The 16,687-nt window shown below is 49.0% G+C and overlaps 1 protein-coding gene across 7 annotated transcripts in view; it reads left to right on the top strand.

Moving 5' to 3' along the window:
* LOC138570837 (serine/arginine repetitive matrix protein 2-like) overlaps positions 1-16,687 on the top strand; it is a 638,877-nt gene that overhangs the window by 125,728 nt on the left and 496,462 nt on the right. The window lies entirely within an intron of this gene.

Below are 16,687 nucleotides of genomic sequence, written 5' to 3' on the forward strand. Positions count from 1 at the left end.
CTCTCTTGGACTTGAAGAGGTGTAAAACTAATCTAAAAAGGCGCCATTCTGTGAGCGTCATGCATTTTGCCATGATCCTGTTGAGTGCACAAGCCAACGATGCAGTATTGCAATGAGGGCCACTGAGGCCATAGCCCACACATGAAGACACGTTCAAAGTGCTTTAAAAAGTCTCTGTGGAACTACAAAAGGTTACAAATAAAAGGTGGTTGTCCTAGTAAGCTCTCTCAGGTGAAGACTATGTAAGGAAGTCATGGTATCAACATTAAGACAGACACAAGTGACCACCCTACAAGGGTGTTTATTGAATTAAAAAAAGGGTTTTAGGATTAGACTTTTTTCAATCTCTAGATGGGCACAAGCTACGACTTTCCAATAAGAATGCATTCCAAGTGGCGTCTTGTCAAAATAAGAGCCTATACTAATAAACCTACTGTCAATCCTTACCTCCAAGTACAAATAGCTTGGGAAACAATGTTACGAAAAAGATAGAAGTGTTGACAAAAGTATGTCTGGATGTTCAGGCTTTGGCCTCCCCTCCCCACATTTTCAGCACTTAACAATGTAGTACACTCTAGCTTAGCACAGTCTCTGGCTTCTCTAGCACGAGGATACCATTCCATTGTTACCATCAAGGCCTTCCGTGCCCAAGTCTCTTTGCCTTTCAAAGTCTCTTCATTCAGAGGGCCTGATGCGACAAACAAATAAGTTCTTTTCCTCTTTCAGATTTTCAGAAGTACTCCATTTCTTGGGCTATTCACTATTCATCTTGGATTCCGCTCAGCCAGGCTCAGATCTTTTCAACACAAGGTTTGTAAATTATTCATGCGTCCAATTTCCCGTGGGATATTCTTTCGTGGGTGACTCATGGTTCACTCCGGATCCCCCCAGCCAGGCTTAGATCCCTTTTAACACAATGTTCAATTATTCTCCCTCTGCCGGTATAATTCCAATATCCAATACCTTTTCATCAACTGAATGTGCACATGGTTTTGCTTAACCAGTTGCAGGACCACTTCAATTTCATAATTCTTTATCACTCTTCACATTTGCCACCTTTCAGCTGGATACCTAACAGAGACTGTTGAATGAGCACCCACGTTGTGCCTGACCACTCTGTTTACTGTATCGTATCTTGGCTTCAAAGTTCAATTACTCATCTATTTGTGTTTGCGTCACTTGCCTCTTACACTTCAAACACTGTTCTATTAAGTTTTCATGATACAATTTTGCCGCTTGCAACATTGGCTTCAACACCGACAGGTCTGATATCAGTCGCCCCAACTTACCGGCTGTGCTGACTTCACTGGTGCTGCTTTGTTGTAGGAGACGAGGACAGTACCACGGCGGCAAACGATTCTCTCCTCCTTGACTATCGACGCGGGAGAGCCCCGGGTACCTCCGACACACAATGCAGGATTCTTCAGCCTTGATTTTCAGGTCTTACGTTTCTTATTCTCGAAGATTCATGAAAGGAACGGTCTTTCAATGAAAAGGTCAAGGGCACGTCCCTCTTTGCAATCCCCTTTGGTTTTGTCATCTTCCGCATTTGTATTAAATTGCAATCTTGGAACGGTTCTATGTTTCACCCACTGGCATTTTTACGACTGCCTTTTTTACTAGGATACTATTGAGAAAAAAGTTATCTAACTTTTTAGAGGGCTGGCCTGACCCCCGCCCAATCCCTTATCTGCCCTTTCCCACCCCACAAAAATTTGGATAACTTTTTTTTTTTTTTACTTGTGTATCAAGTTATCTTGATTTTACAAGGATTCGTTTGTTTTTTTCTGTATTCAAAGTTCAGTTATTTCATTCTTTTCGTTTCACTGTTGAGTTCTGATTGTTCTGTCGAAGTGGCGCTGTCAGAGTTTACCTTACTGCATTGTGTGAGAGCGGTTTGCAGGATCTTCGGTGTAGCGATTGACCAAGATGTTTTTTGGCCGCTCCTCAGTCGTTGCCACCATACCTCTTCTTCGCTCACAATGTAGGTCTCTAAGATCAGGCGTAGGTATGTTTGTCGAATCTGTAGAGTAGCTGGGCAGACCAGTAGCAGGTGGCGTACTGTCTCCGTCTGGTCAATATTTTTGCACATCCGACATGCCTTAGTGCTAGATTGGCCTCTTACGTATAAGATTTCATTTGTGAGCAGCAGGTTCAGGCGAGCTCTTAAGGTATGTCTCATCGGCTTATTTGGAAATCTCCGCAGCAGCTGCATAGTTTTGTTTAGTTTCATTGAGAAGGGTGGGAGGTGGAGTAGAAGCTTGTTTTCATTGGCTTTTTCCTGGGTAACGATCCAGTCTGATTCCGCCAGTTTCCTTTTTATTTTGGTGGGATTCTGGATCAAATCCTCTTCCGTGCAAGCAATTTGCTTGAGCTGGGTTCTTTCCGGTGTTGCCCAGTTAGTTGCATTTTGCACCTTCCTTCTTTGATTTCCGTGTCTATTAGTTTGTAAAGAGGAAGTACGTCTGGGAGAATTGCTTTCCTGAATAATGATATGCTGCTGAATTCCACCGTCGCTTTTAACAAGGGGAGGCCTAGTTCTCTTCTGTAGCTGCTGTCTGAGTTGATTTTGGCAGGTTCAGTACTGATTTCCAGAAAAAACTCAATTTTTTTGCCAGATGTTGACCGGAATTGTTGGCATGCCATCGGTGCCGTATGTTAGTGCGGGGACCACTTTTGTTTTGTAGAACTTAAGTGTTGGTATCAGAGAGAAGCGGCTGTAGCTTTTGTCCAGGACTCTGGCTTGTGTTGTCAGGGAGCAAACTTTTCTCCTGAGTTACTTTTGCATGCTCTTTTGAGATTGTGCTGTCGACCATTGCTCCCAGGTATCTGATGTTTGTGACAGTTTCGACTTTAACTTTTTCCAAATTCCAGTGGAAGGTTTCAGATCTTCTCAAGTTCCGTTCCAGGATAAGGACCTTTGTTTTTGCTTCGTTTATTAGCAGGTTTGCCTGCTCATGTACTCTGACAGGTTGTTCAGCTGCCTTTGCAGTCCGGTCTCGGTTCGGTCCAGCAGAGTTATGTCATCAGCATATAGCAGTCTTTGCACTGAATCGCCACCGATTTTTGGGGTGGGGGTGGCTCTGACGGCTTGGCCTGAGTCTTTCAAGTCGCCAGTGAACGCTGTGAATAGAGCCGGGGCCAGAGGGCAGCCTTGTTTCACTCCTCGGCTCATTTGTATTTCTGTCGACAATAGACCGTTGTTCAGTTTTACCCTCATTGTTGTGTCCTTGTGTAGAGCTTTTATCGGAGCAAGGTTATTTTCCGGGCATCTCCAAGCTGTGAGCTTCGCCCACAGTTTCTCTCTGTCTACTAAGTCAAAGGCTTACGTTAGATCTATGAATGCAAGAAATGTTCTGGATGTGCCTTCGAGTGTTTTGCTCTTGATTATACTGAGCAACATGATGTTAACAGTTGTGGAGTTGTTTTTTTTAAAATCCAGCTTGGAAGGGATCCGCCCATGGTTCTGACCTTGCCCAGTTCTGGAATCTTTTTAACAGTAACATCCCGTAGATTTTTCGATCGTCTCCAAAAGGGCAATTGGTCTGTAGCTGCATGGGTCTGACCTGTCACCTTTTTTGTAGATTGGGACAACCGTCGCTGTTGTCCAGGATCTCGGGATTGTTCTTGAGTTTGAGCAGTGAATGAAGACCCTGCTGATAAACGGTGCCCAGTTGTTTGGAAAATTTTTGAGGTCTATGTTTGTGATACCATCAGGTCCTGGGGCTCTGGAGGTTTTCAGTTTTTGTATGATTTCTAAGATGTCCTCTTCGTCTGAGACGTCTGTCCATGGTGATTCTTGGTCATATCTTGGAGTGTTTCCCGATTTGGCTGGCTCTTGAAATAGGGATTCAAAGTGTTCCTGCCATTTCTCTTCACTGACGTTATTTGTTGGGGGACTGTTTGGAATGCCCGTCAGTTTCATCAGCTTCCAAAATTCTCTTGCGGTTTTTCCAGCTCCGTTTTACATTTCTTCGGAGTCGTTTTGGTACAGTGTTACACAGTGGCAAGAGGTGGGTTTCTTGAAGGAGCGCTACCTTTGCAGGCATCTTCTCGAGCCTGTTGAGAATCGCACGTAGTTTCCCAGGGGAGTTCAGCCCTTGTACATTTAGCGATACGATCAGTGTATCTGCCATTTTTGTATGTAATATGTTTGTTACTTCTGTCTTTTGGTGTGTTTTTGTTTCGGGTTAGTTTGAGGTGGCCCACCTGCTGTATTCAGGTGTTTCTTCGGTTTCTCTTCCAGTTGCTTCTTTGTTTAGTGTCTTCAGGGTGTTTCGTTCGTGATATTTGAAGGGGCCTGCCAGTTTCTTTTCTCTGTTAGGTCTTTTTTTCCTCTCGGATGACCAGTCCCATTGGTTATTTTGGTTGCTGGGTGTGCTATTTTGTGTTAGTTTCGGTTTGGCATTGTTCTTCCTCAATTTGTAGTAATGAAAGGCCTTCTTCGCATGTACTGATCCTTCTTTGTTTCTCTTTCCAATGGAAGGCTAGTCCAAAGGGGAATGTCCATCTGTATGCAATTTGTTTGGCTTGTAGTGCTTTTGTGATCGGTTGCATAAGCTTCCTTTTATGTAGGGTGATCAATGCTAGATCCTGGTATAGTTGGATTCGCCCCCCATTGATTTAGTTCTTTGTGGGTACGTGCGGCTCTCAAGATGTCTTCTTTCAGACTATAGGAGGTCATGGCAATAAGAACATCTCTAGGTCTCACTCCTGGCTCATTCCTTTTGGTGCCCACTGAGTGGATACTGTCAAATTCAAATCTCTCTGGGGGGGGGAGGGGCGTCGTTCAGGATGCTGCTGAAGCAGTGTTGCATGGTGTCCCGTAGATCTTTATCCTGGATCGTCTCTGGGAGGCCCTTGACCCGGATGTTGGATCTTCGTGAGCGATTTTCCAAGTCTTCGGTTTGGATCTCTAGGTTATTTTTAGCTCTGGCGACCTGGTCTAGTAGGCCATTGTATTGCTTTGCTTCCTCTGCCATATGTGAGAGTCCATTTTCGAGTGTGTCCACTCTGCCTCCAAGTTCGTATGTTGCTTGTCGTACCTCTTTCAGGGATGTCTTCAGCTCTTCTTTCATTGTTTCTAGTTGGGTCTGGAGTGTGTTTGTTATCCTGGATTCCATGCCCCTAAGCAGTCAAGTAGTTCTTCCTTATTTATAGCCATATCGGAATTGTTAGGTGTCGTTGGTTCTCCCTGGTCCGAAGGTTCTTGGGGGGGCACTTTGTTGTGTTGTACTCCAGCAGACTGTTTTTTTGCCGGTGTCTTGGTTCTTGTGTGGGGGCTTTTCCTTTTAATCCCGGGCATCAGGTTCTCTCTCCGTTGAGACTCTGTGTGGGCCTCGTGACACTTGTTTTTCGTGGGCCTCTGATAGGGATAGCTCCATCTGATTAGGTTTTCTTAGCGGTATTCCGTGTGGTTGGGTATAAACACCAAGCTGGGGCCGATCAGCGGGGTGCAAAGGGCACCAATCACAAAGTGTGGGGTACCCCCAGATGGTAATGTTTTTAATGGCAGGGGAGAGGGGGCGGGGGTCCCGGGCGCGCTCCCGCGTCGGCCCGAGGTGGTGGCACGGCCCAGTTGGGGGGAGGGGGAGTTCCGTACCCTCCCGGGTGGTGTTGGTCTCAAGAAGGGGGCGCTCTCCCAGCCTGTACCCCCGCTCCTTACCTCTCCCCGGTGTTGGTGCTGGTCGGGAGCGTCTCTGCCACTGCCGCCGGGCGTTTTAAGGCCTGCTGGGTGTAATTCCCTTGCACTGCGTGGACTGCACTGGTGGCCCCAAGAGTCCAATATACTGCTGGGGCAGCAGCGCCCCTCTCCTCAACTTTCTCCTTGGGCTTCTGTGTGTAGGGGGTGTCTGGGCGCGCTCCAGCGTCGGCCCAGATGGTGATGAGCCCCCTTATGAGCGTCACAGGACAGGAGCGGGTCCGCGATATGTCACTAGGTGGATGGGGCCGGGGGGGGCTCCGGTGTGGGGCTCTCTGGCTTCACTGCGGTGTAGATGGGTGTGCCTAGTCCGGGGCAGTGCACCCATGCGAAGGCTGGTGGTTTATCAGATGCCAGCGCCCTGCGCATACTGCCGCACTTGGTGGCTGTGGGTTGGACTGTGGCACTGTTTTGTGCAGCGGTGCATGGTTCGTGGGGGCCTTTATCCCTGGTGCAGGGGCTAGGGAACCATCAGTGTCGCCCTTCCTTTGGTTGTCTGGGTGGGCCAGGGCGTTCTTGTTGGGTTAGCGTTCCGCTAATGTCAGGGTTATGCAATTGCTGTGGGGGCACGGTGGGGCTGGGTGTGCCACTTACTTGTGAGCCCAGGCCACACCGCTGCTGCGTACTTGAGTCCGTGGGTGTTGGCAGGACTCTTCGTCGTGCCCTTAGCCCTGTCTGGCTCTGGGGGCACACCTTGTGCGCTCACTATGTGGCAACTTGGTAAACAGTAGTAGTGCAGGCCCCGGGGGGCAGTCTCCTGGGGATATTATGTCAGCTGGGGGAGAGGCAGGGGTCCGTGTAGGCAGGCAACAGGGGGCATGCAGCGCTGATCAGGCCGCCCCCCAGCTTCTCATCTGAAGTCTCGCCGGGCCGGGTCCGGATGGTCCGTGGGAAGGAGCAGCTCGCTGTGCCGCAGGGACCCGCCACGGGAGGAAGTTTCCGGATCTTCCCGCAGCGCGGGATCAAGCAAGGCCGCGGGCCACCCATGGCTCGTTGCCCCCGTTGTCAGCCCCGGGCCGTGTAGAGCAGATGGGCTGCAGATGACAGGCCCACCGAGCGGGGGGGGGGCCAGCCCGCGTCTGTCGACACCAGTATGGGTCCCAGGCGCAGTCGGAGGGCAGACACCACGGGGTGGAGCCCTTGCCTGGTACAAGTTGTGGCCCCTGCCAGGAGCTGCCTTTTGGGGGTGTCCAGCACGTTGGGGGGCTTTGGCTGCTCAGGCCTGTGGTTCTCTGCCTGGCTACCCTCCTCTGTGTACGGTCTATGCCTGCGGGATGAGGGACACTGGTCCCTCCGGCGTAGGCCCGGGGGACGGATTCCATTCAGCGATGCCTTGTTCGCCCCCACCCCCCCCCCCCCTCCGCCTTACTTGTCAGCCGGAGCGTGGGCCCGACCACGGCGCTCCTCTCCTCGCAGCTCCAGAGGGACGTGCGTTCTCCGGCAGTGGCGGCTATCAGACCTTGTGGCCCCGGTCCACCTATCTCCTCCGGCCGCGGCCCCCCGCTCCAGCTAGTGCGCAATGGTGTCGGCCACCTGCGGGCAGGTGGGGGGGCAAAAGGGGGGCTCCACGTTCGCGGCCGCGAGCAGCGGATTCCGCCCAGGTGCGCTCCTCCAGGAGCAAGTCAGCCGCAGGGCGATGTTCGCCGCTTCGGGGGTCCCCAGCCAGCCAAGGCCAGAAGCTGTATCGGGGCGGGTTGCCGCAAGGTGCTTTAGACCAAAAGGTCTGTTGGTGGGGGCCGTGGGAGGTCCCGCCGTTCACCCCGTCCTCGGGTTGTGTTGCTGAGGCTCAGTTTGTGCGCCTCTCCTTCCCCACGGCTACTCCACCCGCATCGGCCTGTGGATCGACTTTTGGCGGGCTTGGGCTCGGGTGACTGCTCCGGTCTGAGTCCCTCTGTGCAGCTTTGATATAGCTGCCCTCCGGTGCTTGCGTCAAGGTTCCCTGGGTCCAGCTGTGACCGCGTCCATTCCTCTTCATTTTCCGCGAGTTGGGACTCGCTTGGGGGCTTCTTTGGGCTGCTTATGTCGCCGTTAGATCTCCCGCTCGGACGGAGCTCGGAGGAGTGCGTCTACCTCAGACAGTGGCCATCTTGGAATCCGGCTTGGGCTCTTCTTACAGTGGGTGCTCCGAGTTGGTTGGTGTGATGGCTTATTCTAGGACGGATGGAGGAGTTCTTTGTTATAGTTTCAGATAGGTAGGGGGGTGCTGTGTGATTGATGCACTTATGTGTGCGAGTGAGAATTTTAAAGTTGATTCTTTCCTTGACTGGGAGCCAATGGACAAATCTTCTGGCCTGTGAAATATGGTCAGTTTTGGGGATGTGTAGTGCAGCGCGAAGGGCATTATTTTGCACTATTTGGTGCCTGCTTAGGTTTTTAGTTGATGTGCCAGCCAGGAGGGCCTTGCAGTCCAATCTGGCTCCTATAGTAGCTCTGGCTATGGAGAGGCAGTTGGGCATGGTAATCTAGGGTTTTATGGCATAAATAAGTTTGGTGGCCAGAGCAGATGCTGAGGCGCTAGTTTGTCTGGTCATGGAGAGTGGCGTCCAGGTAGACTCATAAGGTCATGATGGCAGTGGAGACAGGTATGATAATACTGCCGATAGTCATGTGAGGGTAATCGGGATGAGTTTAGATAGTGTTTCACTGGGGGCTAGGATGATGATTTCGGTTTTGTCTCTGTTTAAGCAGAGACCATTGATAGCTATCCAGGTTTGGATAGTGGAGTAGATTTTGAAGAGGGCTTGAGTCAAGGTCGTAGTCTCCGGAGAGGGGGAGAACTTGCGTGTCATCGGCATCGTTGGTGTAAGCTATGTTGGGTTCTTAACTATGGGGGATTTAATGTTTGATGGACATATGTTGTCTTTTGAAGAGCTTCAAGAGTTCTATCATTTGAATAATAGGGAAAGGAATAGGTTTAGGGAATTGGAATCTCTCTTGATTCAGACTTTAAATATGTTAACTGTACCAATGGAGAAAGAGCCGGCGGGATGGACCATCTTTTGTTTATCGCCGTGTACAGTTTCTACGTATTTGAATCTTATGCCTGAGAATGATTCGAAGAAGAATTGGGTTGTACTATCACTGATGGGGTTTTGAAAAACATGTGGCAGGTTGGGCACAGTAGTAAACTGGACCTCAAACTATGACTTATTCATCAAAAAGTTTAGGAAGATTGTATTGGACACCTGAACTCATGTGCAATTTAGGATTGGTAGATGATAGATGTTGGGGATGTGGAAAAGAGAAAAGGACATTACTTCATATGCTGTGGTACTGTCCCTGAGTTGTTACCTTCTGGTGCAAGACTATAAATATTATCTATCGAATTTCCAAGCCAGCCATTACAGGTGCTAATGTTAGCAAATTGTGGGCGTTGTATAATGGCTCTATTGTATGGGAGTTGGATTGATCAGATTCTTGTGATGGCGCCAAAGCAGATTTTGAGAGTTTGGAAAACCAGGAAGAAGCCGCAAGTCGAGAGTTGGATTAATGATACATTGATATTATCCGATTTCGAACGGGTTAAATTTCAAAGAAAGGGTTAGGCAGAAGCTTACTGAAACCTATAGACGCCTTTTCATGATTTATATGGTAGTGTAACGTCAGATTTAGTAACTCATTAATCTAAGCGGTCATATTTTAGAAATGGAGAGGTATTGTTTTTGTTGTCTGTTTTGTGCTTTTTGTCTAAGTGGGGGGAACTGGATAATATTTTTGCAGTTCATTTGGTGTAATTTGGCATGGTAATTATTGCCCTGATGAATACGTAATCAATTATGTTATCAATATTTTTGAGACATGTTTGTTTAGAAATTGTATGTGCTAGGATAATTCACTTGTACTATTTAAATGTATGCTGTAATATCTTCGCATGTGCTCGATTGAAAATTACAAATAAAATGTAAAAAAAAAGAAATTTACCAATGAATTGAGGACACAATTCAGGGCAACCAAAGTTGCCTGTTTTGGGCTCAAATCCTGATTTGACCTACGTGGAGAAGTTTGGTAAGCAATATTTGCCATTTGGCTTAGCACTTTTAAATCCAGCCAAGAAGGATCGTTCAAGGTTAAGGTAAACGGCAGGTTTGCTTGGCTATTTGTGGGTATAGTGGAGAGATTGAGGGAATGGGTGAAATATGAGCCAGGAGTCTGTTCATTATTTTGTTTCCTGCCATGATTTTTGGCGGATAACATTGATCCAAAGAGCTTGTGTGCAAATCGCCCAAGCTCCTATGTCTCCGCTTGCAAAAACATTCCTTAATTTTTTTCTTATTAGTTGCTGTGAGGGTAAAATCTTTCCCTACCTTTTGAGATGGAATCCAAGGTTGTTTCCCTATTTGCACCAACATAGCATGGCATCTGGGTATCGTCCATGTTATGCACTTGAGCACTACCCAGCACTTGTCCTGCCAGAATGCTTTGCAGCATTTGCATATCCTCCATGATTTTGCAGCGTTAGAGTTGAGTTCAAAACAAACTCTCCCACTCAAGTGCCTTTTAAATCATCAGTGGGTATGCAGCTCCGTAAGTTGTATCTGGCTGGCATGATCTGTTTTGAAATGGGAGAGCTCTGTTGCTGAACTTTCCAGGTGCTCTCGCTATACGTGAACCCCCAGTCGGAAACTTTCCCTTCAGTGAATGTCTGTGAGGACACCCGGTGACGCTGGCTCGTAGTATGCTGAGGTTAACTGCTTGACATAAACTGTCATCTCTCTCACTTAATTGTCTGTCTTCAATGACTCAAACGTGCAGTGGAAACGCTCACCTTAGATTGCTGGTAGAGTTTGATACAGTGAGGAAAAAGGAACCTTGGCACGTGTTGGACTTCACTTCTTACTTGATATCACCACTCTGTGATCCCGTTAACACACATAAACACAGAGGGAGGTAATCTGGCACGTCGTTGCATCCTCCTCAAAGCCTCCAAATACTCCACATGACTCTGCGCCGCTCGGCGGATAGTCGGGGTATTTGAAGGGATAGGCCCTTCCAGTAAAACAAGACGACAGACTGTCTTTCACTTCCTTGAGGAAAAAAAATTATACGAGCGCAGTGAAATGCTCCGCTCTCCACTGCTTCTCCACAAGACTGCTGATTCTGCCAACATAATTACTTTTAAGAAGAGTGGGACACTATCCAAACTTATATACTTTTTAAAGGAGCATCCTGCAACTTAAAGATAAGTAACACTTTGCAACACATTCTATTTCAGAGATAGTTACAACACTAACTCATTTACAAGTAAGTACTTTTACACTTGCTATAGGAATCAAGACAGAAGCCTAATCTTTTGTAGTCCTTCCCTACTCTACAGCAAGAGTTTTCTCAGAAACAGACATGGGACCCTAGTGGTCTAGGAGCCAGCTGTAGGCAGGTCAGGATGGTGTTCAGATGCAGGAACGTCAGATTTCTAGTGGATATCATCTTCCACAGTACTAGCTTTAGAGTTAGTAAAGAGTGTTCAGGGACTTCTCAAAAGGCTCCCTATAGGCGTTCCAGGATTAGGCCTGGGCGAATGGTATGGGCAAACTCCCAACCGCACAAATCACGCACTCTGCTTCAAAGGATTCACACAAGGCTTAAGGTAAGCATTACCCAAGCCTGCACAGTACCTTAGGAGAAAGGAAGAGCTACTGGGTGTATGCAGAGCCTGGATTCTTGGTCTGGACACTGAAGAAATGGACACTGGATGGGAACTTGCAGCAGCAGTTGCCAGAGGAGTCTTCCAGCAAAGGGTTCTTCCTGGTTTCTTGTGGCTCTGTGGGTGTTTAGCACCTTTTTACAGTAACAAGATGGACAACAGCTGGTCTGATTCTCTTCACTCTTTCTGTCCTGCACTCTGGTATTGGGGCTTCAGGTATTTGAATCATGTCACTGAATCCAGCAGGAGTCCACCTACGTCTCAGCAGGTTTCGAATTCCGGAAGTTCATGCACTGTACTCGGGCTCAAGGTCCTCTGGTACTGGTGTTTTGCAGCCCAGGAAGGTCACAGCACGTCAAAGGATGGCTCGTTTTGCAGGTCGTCTTGAGATTAGCGGGTCTCGCCAGCCTCTGGGTAGGAGTCGTTTTCGGGGCCCAAGGTCGATTGGAAGGAAAAGTTACATCAGACTCAAGTTACATAGCATGTTCTCTGGTCGCTCGAAATCGATACGGACGTCTTTTCTTCATCTTCCTCTCCGGATTCAGTGCCAGTGGTTGACTTGTCAGCAGCTTCCAGAATCAGACTTCATCGGGAACTACAGCACAATTTCTGCAGTTTACAGACGGTGTTGATCTGGTTGTCCAATCAGGACAGTGTGAGGAATCTATGGGCGTCCACACTACTTTCCCCAGAATGTTCTCCCCCAGGTGGCCAACTGGTTGGAGGAGACTTGGTGAGTGGGGATGAAGCACCCTTGGGTAAAACATGGTATCCCCTGCTCCCCTTTCACCTTGAGTCTAATGTGCCCCAAGTCTTTATACAAAACAAGAGATGATGGCTGGAAGGTTTGGAATTAATCCTAACCTCTGGCATTGCTCTGGGCAACCCCCAGACCAGTGTTCTCCTGCCAAGCCATTACAAAAGGGGAAATACCATTTGAAAATCAGACTTGGTCCACCCCAATCAGGGCAGTCTAGCCCGAACTGCTTGGCCACATCCCTTCTGCACGAGACCACAAGCATCCTCAAATATGTTTCGGCCTTATTGGGCCTCATCAGTGAGTAGTAGTTTGGGTCTCTATGCCCAGCAGTAACGGTACCCACATCTGGGCATACCTGTCCCACTCGGGCTGACCTGCGCAAAACAAGAGGGGATTGCTGGAAGGTTTGGAATTAATCCTAACCTCATCAGTGAGGAGTAGCGTGGGTCCTTTTATAGGCTATTATCAATACCTTCCCTATTTTTCCCCCTACCTCATTCCCTAATGGACACCAGTTTGGTACTGGGACGAAGAAGAGACCAATTAGAGAAATACATCCTATCCTCTTTATTAACACACACACTCGTTATGTACTTGGACGTGGGGGAGGCCAGCAAGAGCAATGCAGGCCTTCCGAGTCAGCAATGAGTGGTCTAGTCCTTTTTTTGACCAATCAACCTGGCAGGAAGTTTAAAAGCAGGAAGTACTACGAAAATGCAGTCTGCTGTGGAAGCTGGACTAGAGCAGACGGAGTGCTCGAGATCCTTTGGAAGATGTAGTGTGTGCAGCGGGAAGCGAAGCTGGAGGCCGGTGGCGGAAAGAGAACCAGCGTCACCAAGCAAAGCTCTCATTTGAGGCCCAAGCTGCGAGAGAAGCATCAGAGATGTGATTGAGGCCACGGAGAACCGCTGAGGAGACGGAGCTATGCGCTGCACAAGAGAGCTTCTGGCGGCTGGAATCCTCGCTGGAACGCCGTAAACATTGAATAGTGAGGGAAAGGGGACACCAGGATGGCAGGCAAGCACACAGCGCTTTTAGTGAATGCTGATTTGAATGAAAACAAATACTCTTTGAATAGCGATATGAATGAAAACGAAAGGAAGCAATCTTGGAATATCCATCTGTTTGAAAGCAAGTTTGTGGAATGTCCTGATATAAGGAACTGTGAAATTGGAGAAAGTAAGCATTGACAAACAAGTATTGGCAAGAGCCATGAGAATATAAGGATTGAGAAAACAAATTGGCAAACAAGCATTGGCAAGAGCCGTAAGAACTCTTGGTTGAATGAACAAGCATTGGCAAGAGCCTGAATGTGTGTGAAAGTTCAACAAGTGAATGGTGGCAAAATATGATAAATCCTCAGGAAGATGTGGAAATGAGAATGAATCACGCACCACTGTAAAGCTGAAGCAGTGGCAACGTGCATATAAAGAGAACCAAGTAAGGTGTGGCGGTGTGTGACCTGTAATGCACCGTGTTCACCTCTCTATGGTAAAGCCACTGAAAGCACCTACAAAGAAGGTTGTGACTGAAGAGAAAGGAAAGCTTGTGTGATCTGAAATCCGGGAACTGAACTATATGGTATTGGTGAAAAGTAAGCAAACCAGAAGAGATGGGAAGTGTCCCAAGGAATTGTATTGTTTTGGAAAGGTGAGCCACTTGAAAGCTTGGGGGAAGGGAACACCTGTGCATTTTGAACTAGGGGAAGGGAAACCCTAAACAAAACGAGAGCTGGAAGAAGTTTTGAAAACTGCTTATTTTGATGCGGGCAACCCTACACATTGTCTACAATTAGAGGTGGAAACACACTTGTTTCGGACTTCCTGACACAGGCTATCCTTTGTTTTCTTTAGGTAGGGAAATTGCACCTTGGCACAGGGAAAGTTGGGCCTTTTTCCAACCCTACATTTGATTTAATAAGTTTATAGCCCAAAACGGTATTCAATTGTCTGTTTCTACTTCATGATGCATTCACAACAGCCAGCACCCCAGTGGGAACCGGTTCCTCTTGGGCAAGGGGAAAGACAAAGGGCTGCAGAGTTTTGGACTCCTCCCTCGCCTCCTGCCTTCTCAGATGCTCTGGAGCCTCTGTGGATAATGCAAAGGATTCCAGCTGAAAACAAAACTTTAACCAAGGTTGTTCCCACCTAAAATGGCAGAAGACGACCTAGGAAACATCAAGCAAACAAATGGCGAGAATAGTAGAATGGTGGCCCTCCTGTGCATTACTGTGGCTCATATAGCAGCCTGCAAATAATGACTAAATGTCATGAAAGTAGTTACTCCTATGTCCCATCCCCTTTCCTCCATACTTGTGGGACGGGACCGGAGCACTTTGTAAAAAGCATCCACATTTTTTTCAAATATTTGTCCCTCCTCTTTCCTGCGCGGGGCATGGCACGCAGCCATAGCCCCGCCCCACGCATCGCCCATCAGTCCTTTTCTCCGCTCGATCGGGGCCGGACACACTTGCATCCTCGGAAGGTTTTGTTCCCTTTTTTCCTCTCTGGCTCTCGCTGGCGTTCTTTTACTAGTCTGTCTTTCAAATTAGACTTTCCAGATTGTTCATCACGTCACCGTCGCTTCGCAAGGCCGGATCCCCATCCTCTTTTAGTGTTTGAATCCAGAACACCGTTGGGACTCCTGTTTTTACTGTGACTCCCTTTCGGTCCGGGCACTTCAAAGTCGGTTGGAGCGGTGGGAGGTGGTGTTCCGACAATCTCCTCCTTCGCATTTTCAGGCATTCATCGACGAGAAGAAAAAACGCCCGGTAAGTTCTTTACTTTTCAGAGCACCCTGACCGGGGGATACCCTTCTGGGTTCCTCTCGGTCCGGGAGGGGTGTTGATCGCTCTGTTACCGGGGTTCGCCCTGAGGTGCCCGTTGGGCCTAATAAGTCTACCAGAGTTTGCTCCGAGGGTCTCCGTAAGGGGCCTGTGAACACCAGAGTACGCTCCGAGGCCTCTCCTGTGGGGGCTGTTTGTAGACCCAGTTCTACTGAGTTGTGGGGTACCGGAGCTCGCTCTGAGGCCTCTGTCGGCCTCCCTCAAAAACAAAACTGGGGTGCACGCCGAGGCCTTGGCTGGGCTTGTAGTTACCAAACGGATGTTCGAGGCCAGCTCAGAAAAGGCTGTTACCGGGCCTGGGTCCGAGGTCCCTCGTACAGAGGCTAAAGCTACCAACAGTTCTGAGAGGCCGGTCAAGGCTTTGTCGGTGAAAGCGCACCGTTCCCGCTCTTGTGGTGACAACAGATCTGTTGAGGGGGCAAAGAAGCAAAGTAGTTCTTTTACCGGCAGTGCCGAGGTGCTTCCTTCGAAAGGCGCAGTTGGTATGTCACAGAAACATTCCAGGCCTCATAGTACCGGCTCGGCCGAGGTTCCTTATGTTAAGGCTAAGATTAAGACCCCTGATCCATCGACTGGGACCCCTGCCTCACTTCCTCACGTACAACAGTTCCCCTTAAATGAGAACAAAATGGCGCCCGTTCCCGCCACGACCACGGCGGCCATTTTAGGTGCTACCCCTACAACTACGCCATCGGCTTCTGGTGTAGGGCTCGGTCTCTTGGGTGAACCTAAGGTCCCTTGTACGCATACTTACCGGCCGGTTTATGATTGGAACGCCCGGATGCCTCTTCTGCACAATGCTTTGTTGCCCGCGGGGGCGGCTCCTTTGATTTATGTGGATACGTTGGTGGAGGGGCCGGTGTGGCACCCTTCCCCGTTACGTCCCTGGATTTGTCCTCACGAGAGGCCTCCTCAGGTTCCGAAACAATCTCCTGAGAATGCCTTTTTCGGTAAATTTCAAGCGCTTATGCGCACCGACCCCATGAGGGAATATTTCAAAGGGCTTTTCAAGGAGATATGTCCACCGGTGCATCCGGCTCCACCGGTGCCTCCGGTGGTTCCGCCGGCGCCTCCCTTGCCCGTGGTGCCCCCCCTTGATCTCCCGCCTTTGCCTCCATTGTCCCCAGTGGACAAGGCAATGCCTGACACGGCTCAGCAGGATCCTGACCTGTCAGATGATCCTCAAGGCGATCAGGACAACGAGGACCTTACCTGCTCTATCAGAGCCTTTCATGACCGGGTACTGGACATGATGAGTTTCTTAGATGTTCCGGTGCCCGAGGCACCCGCTCTGCAGGAGGGCGTGCTTTCTGGGGCGTTCACCCTGTCTCCCTTGGAGCGTACCGGACTGTTCCTGCAGAAGGACGTTCTGGCCGAGGTCCGAAGAGTCTGGGGAAAAGCCACACTCAGGACTTTTTGTCAATAAAAAGATTGACGCAAGGTACAGGCTGCATTCTTCGGAAGAGGTGGCCCTGTCCTCTTGTCCGCCTCCCTCCTCCACAGTGGTGGCTGTGGGTACTTTGCAGTCCAGGCCTGCAGCATCCTCTTCCACGACGGCTACTCAGGTTCTGGGAAAGGAGGACAAGCTCCTCTACTCCTTCGGGAGGAAACTCTTCGCCAACTCGGCCTTGCAGCTCAGGCAGGCCAACGCCGAATTGATATTGGCAGGAGCTAACATGCGGATGTGGAAAGGTCCGAGTTTGAGGAGCACATCCCGGATGAGAAGTTGGAAGACTTCAA

The sequence above is a fragment of the Ambystoma mexicanum genome, chromosome 1p, assembly GCF_040938575.1.
Source record: "Ambystoma mexicanum isolate Mex_15411 chromosome 1p, UKY_AmexF1_1, whole genome shotgun sequence".
NCBI lineage: Eukaryota > Metazoa > Chordata > Amphibia > Caudata > Ambystomatidae > Ambystoma > Ambystoma mexicanum.